Source organism: Gavia stellata, chromosome 2, assembly GCF_030936135.1.
Source record: "Gavia stellata isolate bGavSte3 chromosome 2, bGavSte3.hap2, whole genome shotgun sequence".
Taxonomy (NCBI): Eukaryota; Metazoa; Chordata; class Aves; order Gaviiformes; family Gaviidae; genus Gavia; species Gavia stellata.
Genome location: NC_082595.1, coordinates 29,757,157 through 29,771,248, shown reverse-complemented (window position 1 = coordinate 29,771,248; position 14,092 = coordinate 29,757,157). Strand labels below are relative to the sequence as shown.

General features: G+C 42.9%; 1 protein-coding gene across 1 annotated transcript in view; it reads left to right on the top strand.

The window, feature by feature from the left end:
- SLC35F3 (solute carrier family 35 member F3) overlaps positions 1–14,092 on the top strand; it is a 189,763-nt gene that overhangs the window by 138,490 nt on the left and 37,181 nt on the right. The window lies entirely within an intron of this gene.

Here is a 14,092-nt window from a genome sequence, read left to right as displayed (position 1 = left end):
GCCCACAGCTGACTTCTATGGCAATCTCTGAGTAAGCTAAGTAAGCTTTTCTGTTCCAAACTCAGGACTAGTGCAGTGCCTTGAATAGCAAGTCAAAAGTATTGCAGTATTTTCCTGGCATTGTGCCCCTGACATCAAAGGCCAAGCTCTGATCCCAGTTAAACTTGAGCTGTTTTGTTTATTTCCGGGAGGAAGTGCAGTCATAACCAAAGGCAGCACTTTGTCTTCAGCACACCTTGTCTTTACAGCAAGCCAAACCCACAAAGCCTGAGGCGCTCATGGAAAACCCTGAGTGCCCGTCCTCTGTGAGGGGCTGAGGATGCTCTGGCTGCTTGAAGGACTGCCGGCCTCTTGGTGAGCGCTCCTTCATCTCATCTCAATTTGGCCTGAGAGGTCTCTGGGACAGATGGGATGACTCAGCCATCAAGATGTCCCGTGTCAGAGAGCTTCCCCGATACATGGAAGGTTGTGAACAACATTTTCCCCTTCTGTTACACAGTGGGGCTCACAGCCTTTTAATGAAGTAGCTGAGAAAGTAAACAGTAAGAAGTACACATTTCTCAGCTTCCAGCTGTGCAGCAGCGAGGTGGAAACTCACTACAGGAAAAAAATCTAAGCAGCTAGGGTACTCGGGCAATGCTCTACCTCAGATGACTAGGGTTAAGATTATAAATGCTGAAATTGTGCTGTTTAGCCATCATTAGAGTTTCTTCATCTTCTAAGTCATTCAGGGGCTGCAAATAAAGGAATTTCACTGTTCACTGCAGGTGCTAGAGCAGTATCCGGAAGTTTTAAAGGCATTTTCGTAAGATGCCATGTTTCCTGCACTTCAGTTTGTATTTGTTGTTTACTCCACAGCAAACATGGTTGCTTCAGAGATGTGAGAAGCATGGAGGCCAAAGAAAGCAACAGCTTAATCTAAAACAGTAACAAATGCTAGCCCAAAACAACTACCTTTTTGTTTCTTTGGTTTGTAAGACTTTTTCTTTGCAGCTGGTCTCAGATAATGTTTTAAATACTGCTGAATTCTGGGGTGAGCAGTTGTGGTTTGCCAGATTCCTGGGGTTAAAAACAGAGCATTATACTCTTTGTTGCTGCAGTTAATTGATATGGTTGGTAGTTTTATGTCTTCCATTTAATTAAATGATGGCTGAGTTGAAGAGCAGGTGCAAGCCCTGAAGCTTGTTTGGGATGCAGGGGTACATCATTACAAGTAAGCTTGCAGCAGGCTTAGTAAAATACGTGCATTTGTGTGTCTGACCAGCAGACTGAATAGGGTTAATTTGCAGAGTTTTTTATTGGTGTCAGGGTAGACTTGGGCATTTGGAGATATGACTTTGGTTCCCAGCTTTGCTGTAAATTTGTTTTGTGGCTTTGAGCAAGTCACTACAGACCTCTGATTTCCTTGTACTCTGTTCGTTTCGATGACACAGTCCTTCAGAGGGAGGACTGTCCCTTACCATGTGTTTATGTAGTGTCTGCTTCAGCATGTCCACTAGCTACACTGAGACCTTTCAGTGGTCCTGCACTAAGAATTACTGTAAAAAGAATTACTGTTCATCTGCCTGCTCCACCATGGCTGAGATGTCGCATGCACATACATCTAAAAACCCAAGCATTGAGTTCCGGCATCCCCTCTTAATTATTCCCCCTTTTTGCACATTATATATATATGCATATATAGAGAGAGAAATACATACAGAGACTTTGCAGCTCTATATGAGGCATTACCATCTTCAGGAAAGCTTGCATTCTAGGCACAGTTGGACATGTTAGGGAGGCATTGCATGGGCTTCTGGATAATTAAAATAAGACAATTCTTACCTGGGACTAACAAGCAACTTGTTTAATCACTTGCTTCTTCTTTCATCCGTCACCTTCATTTATATTTTATATACTATCTAAGCTCTCTGGCAGGAATTTGCAATGAGATAAATGAAAAGGTGGTAGTGGGAGAAGATGGAAATACGACATCCAAGTCGCCTTAGCAGTGAGGTAGTAAAGGAAGGGATTCTCAGATCTTGCCTACACAGGTTGCTAAAATCCACAGCACCTAATTTTTTCAGCAGCAAAGCTCCCTAAGGACACCTGCGCAGCCACCTCCTCCTCAGCTGGCTGGGCAGCTCAGCCTCCCCTCACCACGACACAGGCAGTGCCTTCACACCGCCCCTTCCTCGGTGGGCGGCTTCGCGGAGCCTGAGCCAGCAGGCATGCTTTGGCGTACCCCGCTGCACAGCTGAAGAGTATGTAAAGAACAGCAACTATTAGGAAAAAATATACAAAAAGGGAATCATAAAATGTAGGAACAGTGAATAGATATACAGACCCTCCTATACAGATTTTATGGTTTATTATGGTTTTAAATTCCTGTTGCATTGTACCAGTATGTATATATACTATGCTGTAAATATAGGAACTTGTATGTTTTGTAGTCTCACAAAAGAATATACCTGTCATGGATGCAAACCAGTTTAAAGCTGCACAGATTTTTTTCCCATTTTATATCAAATATAATTATAATAAATTTGCCACCAAAATTTTATAGTAGCACATTAAATTTAAGAGCAGGTTTATTCAGTTTCTTTATAAGATTTTGAGTATTAGGCCATAATGTTAAGTATTAAGGATTTCTGACTGACCCATATTGCACGGTAAGGAACTTTCTGTTTAAGCTGAAGTAGACTATCGGTTGTGTCCACAGCATGGGGAGAGAGTCACTCTTCAATGCAAACCAAAACTTCTGCATTCACGTCTAAACTGCTCTAGGCTCCCTGTGCAGCTCCATCAATTGCCAGAATTGTGCCCAAGTGTAGACCGCTCAGGGAGAACTTGTCCCACGCTTGCTACCAAGGATGCCACAGGACTTGGCACAGGACTGCGTGCATGGGGAGAGACGCAGAGAGCTCTGGCAGGCCACTGAAGAGCACACCCGGGTCAGCACCACTCTCTTACTTCTTGTGCAAGTGCTCACTAGCTTAAAATAGAATTACAGTAACTAAATTATCATTCATTTCAGCCACTGTCCAGTCCAGAAATAACACATGTAATGATTTATGTGCCTAATGGATCATTTAAGACTACTTCATTTTGGTTTCATACTTTTTGCTTCCAAACTGCTTTATAAAATGACACATTCAATCTGATGAGCTACCCTCCGTCATACCTACATTATTAATTTATGAGGTAACGTAAATTAAAAGCACTAGAGCTTAAAGCTCCCTGGCTACACGGAAGATTAAATTAAAATCTCCGTAAGATATTGCTTAGCTTTGTGTATCTCTAGACAGGACAAAACACACCTTTTATAAAGATTGACTTTGTGTGTGCCAGCTGGGGGAATAACGGGGGATTGTGTTCACATTTTAGCAGGAGAATACCTCAGAAAGCTTGCCTATTTTGATGGTATGGTCTTATCTAACGATTTTTTAAGAAGGAAAGGGCAGGACTTTCCAGAATGGTTTGTGTGATTATTTATTTATTTGTTTATCATGTAGATCTTGATTTTTATTTCATAAAGCATTAGAGCTAAAGAAAACACCAGAAGCTAAATCTAAATCTCTTCCGTAACCTCAACTAGAACTAATGTGTTGGGTGAATGAAAGAATCATCGCACATACCTGTAGTGATCTACAACCATATTTGAACGTGTTTTAACATGTTCTTTTTCACTGAATCAGAGTTTTGTCTCTATACTGCCCCCAAATTAACTGCTACTAATCTTTCAGAATACGAAGATTTTTCTTTGAAAAGAAAGAAAAAAGTTGCGGGTAACACCAAAGTATAGTTATTTCTTTGAAACTGAACCAAAATGCTGGGGGAAACAATGGTAGAGGACTAACGTAGTAGATCTCAGTTACTCTCATTTACCAGCATATTAACTTGACAAGAGTCACTTTTGCCTTATATGTGTATGAGCTCAGAATCAAGACTTAGCTTTTCAGTGGCCAGAAATTATCAGTGCCATAGCTTCACATGATGTCCAGCAGAATGTGGGCCAGTTTCTAAATGTGTTTCACATGTATTTCTGCTAGCACGGAGGGAACAAGGCACTAGCCCAGCATCCCCAGTAATTCCAGGAGTTCTGTCCTTTAGTTTGATCCTGACTCATACAAAAGTGCAACTCACTGCACCATGGGCACTGGCCTCCTCTTCTGCGGCAGGCAGAGAACCCGACGTGCAGTGCTGGTAACAAACCCCCACGGCCACAATGAAACTCTAAGGGGGAAGAGGTCAGAGCCTGATTTGGCATGACTGGATGCTTTTTTACTATTGATTTTCAGCATTTTGTATTCATGAGTCTCTCTTACCCGGCAGCATTAAAATGTTGCAGTGTGGTTGACTTTTGGCATCCTACTGATTTATATTACTACTTAGGTGGGAGCTTCACCACCAGAGCCGACAGCATTAACAGAGTCATAAATAAGCTACGAAGGCATCAAGACATGATGAATGCAGGTGTTTTTAGCAAATGTCACCCAATGAAGCATGTTTTCTTTCAAAAAACCTCAGTTTATAAACTGTATTTGTCTAATTCAGTACATTAGCCTTAAAATAATACCTATTTACTTTGTGTTCCTCAAAATAAAATCACTTTACAATTCAAGTTCCCATTAGCTTGTTGGGAAGAAAAGAACGACAACCAAAGAACAAAAAGAACCCTTGAAATTAAAAGATAGAGCGTCTGATTCTTACCTGAGTTAGATAGATACAAGCCAGGAGTAACTCCAAATTAAATCAGTTTGATCTCTACAGCAGTCTGTCAGGACTTACCTTTGTGCTTGGTATCGAAGCGATTAATTAAAAGGAGATCTGGATATTGTGCAAGAGGTTTATTATACTCATGGTCATCTATAGCTTTCCTGCAGATGTCTGAACTGTTGTTGGTGATGTTATTGATGGGCCATGGTATAACTTCTCAGACTGTTTTCAATGAATCTGCACTTTTCTTCCAGGGGTTCTAGCTGAAGACAAGGCTAAACTGTACTATCAACAAGTGGCAGTAGTAGTGAAGCCTTCTGCTGGAACAACATGGTGTGTGTGGTGGGGGCAGTGCTAGAGTGTGTCCGTCCGATGTCCAACCTGCTGTGCGTACAGCATCAAGCTAGGGCATGGAGCGTTCATTTGGGCTTAGCTCAGCTGAAGCCCAAGCTATAAGAGCTCAGGGTGATGCTGTTAACTTCTGTTTCTTGAAGTTAAAGAATTACCTTTTCTTGATGAAACCTGTGGGAGCTGCTGTCTCTTTCCTTTTGAAAAGGAAAGTGTGTCCCTGTGGGACGTGGGCTAGGGGTGCATTACCCCATGGGAGTTCTGGAGGTGGCTCCTCGCTGCTGCCTTGGCATAATACAGCTATGCTGCATTATTGCCAGATTATCACGTAAGTTGTCATTTCAGCTGCTTCCTTGGGGACACTTGTTTTCTGAGATGATTAAAGATTAGTGTCATGGTTTCCTGCTCTTTGTGGCTCCTGAAACAAAATTTTCTCAGTCAGCTGTTAAAAATATGCTCTACAGGCTGCCTGTTCTTGAGAAAATAGGTAGTCCTCCAGCTCCGGAGTATTTCTAGAGTAGCCTCCTGTTCACGTAAGTCCTTTCTACACACTGAAGACAGTACCAGGGGTTATATTAGCAAGGAAATTTGCCACAGCTGGCTCCTCAGTGCCACATTGCACATTCCAGTGCTGCCAGCTTGGAGCTGAATGCCCGGTTTCCTCCTAAAATGCACGAGGAGAGCAAACACCTACAGAGGAGACACAAACGTGAGACATGTAAGGTAAACAGCAGGGAAGGCTGAGGAGAGAGAGAAATTCCGTTTGCCAAACTTTAGGTGTTAGTGGGAGCCCTCCACCATCCCAGACTTAAGCGCCTAACTAGACTTGAGGTGGCACTCCCTCTTGATGTTCTCCATTGGAATGCTTGAAAAACTGCTCCCAGATCCGTGTTCAAGCTGGCAGTTTTCCTGTTCCTCAGATGGGAGCTTGGTATCTACGCTGGGCTGATGATGTGAGTGGGTGGCAGAATGCCCCGAAATTAATGCCTGAGTCCTAACTTCTCTGGAGGTAGCTTTCACAATGCAAAGCCTGCATGTGGGTCTCGGGCACATAAGGTGGCATTTGTATGCTTACCTCCCTTTCTAAACCTACCCCAGCTTTTACATCGCCCGAAAACACCTTTAAGAGAATTTCTTTAAACTTATATTTGATTGGTTTGCTAATTCCTTCTATTCAGGCAGCTAACACTGCCTTTGAGAGCTCGTGTCTTAGCTTCTGTGAGAAAATGGCTGTGGTTCCTTCTTTAGGAAACCAGTACTTTCTAATTTAGCCTCCCAGTTTATACTTGGAGATTGCGTCTGTATTTCAGACCATGATGTTCTGAAAAGAGCTTAACATTTGTGCCCGGTGAAAAAACTCCCTTAATCTGAAGATCCTTCATCTGTTGAGGATCACCTCTTCTGGGCTTTTGGACCTTTGTGGAATGCTAATCAAGAATAAAAATTGGGTACTACCTGATCAGGAGAAACACATGTTCTTCAATCTTGAGCCTGGTTTGCAAAATCATTCCAAGGATGATTGAATTAAGTGGTGGCCCATAATTTTGTCTTGTTGTTCCATTAGTTTTGTCTTCTCTGCTGTGGCTTGAACAGATGCTCTAAAATAATTACATTATATGCCTCCTATGAGGTAACGGTGCTTGAGGGAAGGACTAGAAAGAGAAGTAATTGTTCTTCTTACCTGCAGACAGGGCGTGTGCTGTGAAACAATATGTTTATGTAATAGCTTTTGCTTGGAAAAAATGTCGTGTCTTGTAGCACTGAACAATCTCTGGTCCGTAGTTAAACTGCACTTCATTAACTGGCTCAACTGCACTTCATTAACTGGCTCTTCCCCTGGTTAGTAGCTGCCAAGCTTCCATATGCTAGGGCTTTTCCCAGGAAACCTCAAGAGCAAATCCACCTATATAGACCCTACCCATGCTGATCGCTCTGCACTGACTGAGACTGCAGAACCAAAGCAAGCCAGGTTGAAGGGAGCTCAGGGGTCGCCCCCTCCCTTCCCCGCCTCCAGGCATGACCTGAACGCACAAACAGAAAAGTAACTGCATTTTATGGCTTGCAGAGATAAAAAGGGATTGGGAAAAGAGTGTGTGATCATGTTTACTGTGTGGGGAAAGAAGCAGAAAGCTGAGGTGAGCAAGGGCATGCTGTTTTTCAAGTCATCATAACATGAAAGAAGACAGAGTTCACAGCTGGCCCTTTCGCAGGACATGTTTTACCTCAGTCATCCTATCAAGTGTCTTGACACCCAGTGCACAAAATCATTAAATGGGGACTATCCTAGAGAGGTTCTCCCATGTTGTTTACAACAGCAACATAAACAACAAAACTCAGGATGGGAGTGATAAGGAATTCTGCATTTTTTTTCATCCCAGATCTGTGTCAAAATATCTTGAAGGCAGCTACCTTTAAAGCTGCTTTAAAAAAGGAAAGTGTCTGTATGGTAACGGACTTTGTAGCTATAATTAACAGCTCTCAATAAAGACGGATGATACAGTGAGAAGTGTTGGAGGCTGGCAGTACTACAGAAGTGGAAAAAACCTTTTTGTCCAGCTGCCTAGTGGTTGTGGACCACGTCCAGGTTTCCCAGGATTGTTTGTGTTTGTATGAAAAGGCAGCCTCGTATAAATACACAAGTACCTAGCTGAAGATCCTATTCAATCCAGGTCTGCGGGAGCTGGCCACCCTTGCTTGTTAGTCAAAGCTATAGCTGGTAAAAAGGGAGAAATAGGCAAAGGTGAAGGCTGGCAGCAGCACAGGTACATGAACAGGGCTGCAGAAATTGAAAACCCCTGTTGAGCAGTTAAATAATGTTGTCTGTGAACATCCATAGATTTTTTTGGAGGGAAACCAAATTCATTCTGTGTATTCCATGATTCATTCTGTGATACTGTGAAACCATGGTAAGACATGAGCTGATGTCTAGACAGGTTCATATATGTACTCGCACACCCATGTACAACCATTTCTCTGTTTCCAGTGCTAAAATGCCTTTCTCAATGGTAGCTTCCCTCCAGAGAAGCTGATCCAAAATGGAGCAGACAAACAAAATCTGGTTTTGTAACCTCATTCGCCTGCTTTGGCTGGCAGTTAGTGAAGACCGCTTCTCTTCAGCGTAGCTGTGAAAAAGAAACAACCCTCCTGTTGGTCTGTTTGTCAGTTCTTGGGGTCAGGGCTAAAACTCAGCCAGTTTAAAGGAAAGAGCCTCATTTACTTTATGGCCTTTATGGTCATTGCTACATCATTTAGGTCTCTTGTCCTCAGCAAGCCTACACTAACCAAGTCCACTGTGGCTGCCTCATCTGTTCCCTGTTCCCCATATCTCCAACTGAGCGCTTCCCCACGTGGAGCTGGTTTCATATGCTCATGGTTTGTTAATTTATAAATCGCATTCCTTCTCTTTGGAGCTAGGGGATTGTTTACTCGTTTGCTGAAGATGCTTATTTCGCAAGCGCGTAGAGACTGCTGCAATGTTTCCTTTGTATCTTTGAAAACCTTCCACTACCTTGGTAAAACGTTGAGACTCCGACACGGGGAATGGGCCTCTGGAAGCCTTATGTGAAGGATGGCATCCCCATCTCTTTCAGCAGATGCAAATCTTAAACCTCAGGGATCTCAAGTCATCGAGAATGTCCCTTCAGTGACAGCAGTATTAACCTTCATGTAGTACGTTGCAAACACGAGATGCCCTTGGATGGTATGAGTCCAGGTCCATTTGCTACAGGAGGACTCCGTTCCTCTATGTCATCTGGTATTTGCCCTTGCATTGCATCTAAAAAATGTTTTGCTTCACCAAAATACTGGGTTTTTTTAACTTAATTCTCTTCACTGTATCTGTTGTAGAGGCCAGCCAGGCCAACTGAAAATTGGATCCTGCTTTTTCTGCACTGAACCTACAGCTTTCTTCACTAGTGTGGCTTATTATGCTTTCAGCTGGAGTACATATAGATTTCCAAGTACAGACAGATGATTTTTCAGCTATGAAAAGCTCTCCTATTAAATAGCACACTAGAAAATAGCGAGAATTGCACCTCTACTTTCAGTACCTCTTAATAGTACCTAGAATAAAAATGAAGCTACAGCTCTGTAATGCTGTCTGATATTTTCACCATCTAACAAATGGTGCTGTTGTTAGACCATCTCACCATGAGATCCTGAACATCAGGTCACAGAAACACGGAGTAATTCTGGCTGCTGGGGACCTGGGGAGGGAGGTCTCTAGATCAACTTGCTCAGTGCAGAGCCACATCATATCTACTTTTTTATTTTGTTAATGGTTAGTGATCTGCAGGCACTGAATGAGACATAACTATTATTATTTAAATTTCTGTATACTTCATTGCATCTTTTAATGTGCTGTCTCTAGATACCCCAACATTACACATACCAGAATGCCTTGGCATGAATGGTACCTGTTCTGCTGCTGTTTGCCCCTTTTTGCCAGAGCCACCTTAAATATTGTCTGTCCTCAGGTAAGAACATGTTGATTCAAACCCTGAGGATTTAATTTATTTTGTATTAACCTTAAAATTAAAAAAAAAGTATTAACCCACTATAAAGTGTTTCTTTTTAACTTATTTTTAATAATCAAACAAATTTTCGCCTAGCATTTTCAGTATTTCATGAAGTTCTCTATATTAAATGTGATGGGTCCAGTCAGCACTTGAAACTAGCTGGCACAGCTCCACTGGGTCCCATTACAGCATGCTGATTTCTATCAGAGAAGGGTCTGGCTCAGTGAATATTAAAAATATCAAGTTAATAACTATTTAGATGTGTTTCGTCTTTCCTTCTTTCAGAGGGGAACTTGGGCTTTGCCCAGGCTGAAATTCACCCTACTTCCCCACGTTATCTTTTAAAAAGTGTCTTTTGATTCTGGAGAACTGAAGTAGGAAAACTTGATGTTGAAAAATAGTATCCCAGAAGAGGATACAGTGACATACAGCCAAATGATCAGCTGCCTTCCATTAATGTACCTGCAGACCTGCACTTGCTCATGAAATTTTTAGCAATTAAGGCCAACCCTCTGAAAGTCTTATAGCATTTAACAAAGAGCTCTATCGATTTCATAGATTTTTCAAACAACTTAAGCAACCGTGCTCTTCTGTAGTTCCAGGTAATTCCTATAATGCTGTTAGTTTCTGCCTTACCAAGTTCCACATGGCTTTTTTAGTAGAGATGTACTTCTCATTATGTAAAAGGGATAACTGTAGGGGATAAGATAAAGGTCAGCTAAATCATGTATCGATTGGAGAAGGTGAGTAAAGAGCTAGGTGGCATCAAACAGAGTGAGTGAGGTGTTTGAAACAAGGGAGCAGCTTTCTAACAGTGTGCAACTGAGCTGTCAGGAGTCTGAAAAACAGGAAGAGCCCAAAAGAATGGTCAGTGCACGCTTGGGAACCGGAGATGGTGGGGCAAATACGGCCTATTGTGGGAGCAGATTGCATGAGCTCTGCTAAAACGTAACACACATGAACGATATAGTTCTTTTAGCTCTTCTACGAGCTAAGCTAAATCAGTAAATCCTACATGATTTTAATGGACAGCATGCTTAGCATAGTATTGCTAATATGTTGAGTCCTGTGGCTGGCTGCAGGATCTTAGCATGGGATATTCCAGAGCTCAGCAGCCACAGAGCCAGCCAAGTTATAGGGGTCTAGTCAAGTCACTCAGGAGTATCTAGGGAGGATTTAATCATACCAACAACAGCTATTTCATGTGTTAACAGTTTTGTTTCTTAACATGAATGAATGTACAAATAAAATCTACCAAACTGCTAAAGATATTTCCTTGGGATCTTTTCAAAAGTGAGCATTGAATTGGCTTTATTTTTAGGTAAACAGGAATCATAATGAGGACATTCCTTTTGAAAATCTTACCAGTTTTATCTATAGTTAATTGTGGAACTTACTTTTGGCTGACAAGTTGCAAAATGTTGTCCACTGCTTTATATTTCTTGAACTTCGTTTTGTTTTAAGGATTCAAGAAAAAAAAAAAATAACAGCTGGCTTCCCGGATGTTTGCTGCAAGAAGCCAGAGACAAGTAGTTTCAAGAAACTGGAGACAAGTGTGTTTCCTCCATAGCAATTGTGCTAAAAACAAACTGTTCTCTTTGTCAGTGTGGCTTCAGACACTTTCCACTATTATGCTGCTGGTATCTGGAGTCTCATTACCCCAAAAGCCTTTGTCTAGCACAGAACAGTAAATAACCACGGATTTTAGGCACAGGTAGAAACATCTCATTAGGGAAATTTGAAAGAGGGATGACAAATAACATCCTGGAATCAATCTAATGTCATGATACGAATGTGCAATGACAAATCATTCTTCCCCAAGTAACTCAGCAACTGAAGGCTACAGATGGGTTTGCCTTCAGCAGGCATTTGGTGTTTGCACGCCTTTGGGCTAACAGCCGTGACCACGCAGCTCCTCTGCATGAAGCATGCTGATGGCACCTACTAGATCTTTTGCAGCTGACAGGAAAAAGATGCAATAGTTCATTAGTTTTGTCATTCTGTTTAATTCAGACGTTTTCAAAAGGAATAGCTCTGAAAGCTTTGTAGTACTGAAGGTGCATAATAATTGCATCAAAATTGCCCATCTGCAGCTAAAGTGAGATAATTGCCTAGGCGTATTCGTGTTTGCAGAAGAGATTTTGAATAATAAATGTTTATAAAGCCTTCTGTCATCATGTTATCCAGTCCTCACCCCACGAGCCAAACTCTCAATTCATTTACACTCTTTTCAAAGCAACAATATCTCATGTCGGCGCAGCTCTGGGGTTGGTGAAGATGAGAATATGGACTAGCGTAAGTCACCTGAAATTAGCTCCCCAGCAACATTTATGAAGAAAATTGAAAGAGAGTAATCAGGAAACCCCGCTGATTCCTTGCTAGTGTTATTTTGTGTATCTTTAATAATTAATTTGACTAAATCACTGGAGTTTAGGGGTGCCGATACTGATTCTCAGTGATGCTGGATGGCGCTCTTTCCTGAGGGGCAGGGCTTGTCATGGTGTCAGATCCACAAAAGGGGCATGTGTCTCAGCCATGCTTCAGCTGCGGATATAGCAGGACTGGCAGCAGCAGGTGAGATGCAAGCCCATCGTGATTAGGTTTATCATGGCTGATCTAACCTGCTTCTGCAGATAAGCTCATTAGCACGGACTCAGCTCACCCAAGTCTTTGAACACAGTCCCTCTCCCTCCATGCTTGACAAAATGCAGACAGCTGAAAGACGTGTCCTGGTTTAAGTGCATGCTTACCTGGTCAATCCCTCCTCCACAGGGATGCGGTTTGCAACCACTCCCATGTTCTGGTGTGCTCCCTTTTCCTGGCAATTAAAGGCAAAACAGCACTGACCAGTCAAGATTTGTTGATGCAACTTTGTTATCTTAACGCTTCTCTGAGAATGAATTAATTGATTTTTCCATTAGACCTGATACAAGTCATGCTGATGTCCCCATCATCCTCAGTATGCCTGACGGATTCCTAATAGCTGCCTTATAGTCTTCCCAACACATCCCGTGCCTCTCCCATGCTCGCGTGCAGCGACTAGAGCTGCTCATTCTAGCCCAGCACTACTAAATGAACAAGCACGGATGGAAAATGTTTCCAGCTAGATGACAGGATCACCTGCTTTCTGCCACTGCATGCCACTGGTCTTTCTGCATCAACGGAGGAGCTGCTGTTCCTGCTGTGGGACCCCTTCAGCAAAAGAGCCGCCTGCCTCCCCCACAGTCAGCTCGCCCTGCAGTTCTTCAGCTCATAAAGCCTTGGCACTGTAGTGAGATTTCAGGAGGCTGTACCTCTTGAGTAGCCCCAGCACAGGCATGGCAAAGCTGACTAGCTCTCCAGCACTGGGAAAGTAGCCAGCAACCCTAGGAGATAACCGAGCCGGCATCCCCAGCCACCCAGAGCCCTGAGCACCTCGGAGGTGCTTTGCACACCTGCATCGGTGAGGTTCTTCAGATCTCTTCACTGTACTAACAGTGCTCTGCAGGAGGAGCAGCACTCTCGCTGCTAGGGATCCAGAAGAAAGCAGGGTAGCAAAACAGGCATCGCCTTTGCCAGGTTTCTGAACAAATAGTTTCACCTCAGAGGCTGAAACTACATTGCTGCTCTTGTCAGTCTTCCTGGGAAACAATCTGAAAAGAAATTCAGACGCGACACTAAAATTAGTAACAATATGAACTACTGTTCAGTACATTTTTCTCTCTCTCAAGGGCTTAAGCTTCTTGAGTAACCTCTCTCTCTCTCTCTTAGTTTCATCACAGAGCATTATGTTTCAAGAAAGGGCTGGGCCCAACCACTGAAGCTCTTTATTCTAGTTGTGCAGGTGTGGTATTGACAGAGCCAAATTTAACACAGTTTACCCAGGGCGCAGTTACAGTAAAACGAGCCAGATTTTGTGTTGTGTACATCGGGGGGGTTGGATAAGGATATCGCAGGGCACTGTGGCTCTGAATGACTCTGTTACTGAGACTCGGTAAGGTGTCAGGATATTTTGGGTAGCATTTTTGAGGTCCTGCTTCTGGATTCTCTACTATTACTGAAGACTGTGGTGAAACTGTAATGACTCGGAAGGAGTGGTGAACCAGTAGTGAAAGCTGTTGGAAATGTCTCCTTATGGTTGTGTGCATATGTCTGTGTGTGTATGTATGTACATATATGCATGTGTATATACGTGTGTAATATAGGCACCATTTGAATACACACGCTGAGCCCCTTTACCCTTCAAGAGCAGGGCTTTCCCAGAGGGGTAACAGGCTGTTTTACTTTTGACAGTCTTCATACAGTGTCCTGCAGATCGGGAGCTCTTCTGTAAAATACAAACTGTTGAAAAGGAAAGGAAAATGATGCTGCAGATTTTGTGCTGTCTAGCTTTAGAGTAAATGTGGGATCGTGCCCTTGACTGGGGTGGGAAAAATCCCCTTGCAGAACGTGTACCTTTCCCTGTGGATCTCAGTGAGAAAGCACAGTCTCCAGGATCAGGCCCCAGCTTGTTTGCTGAGGGAGCTGACACCTGCCTTCTCGCAGCAGGA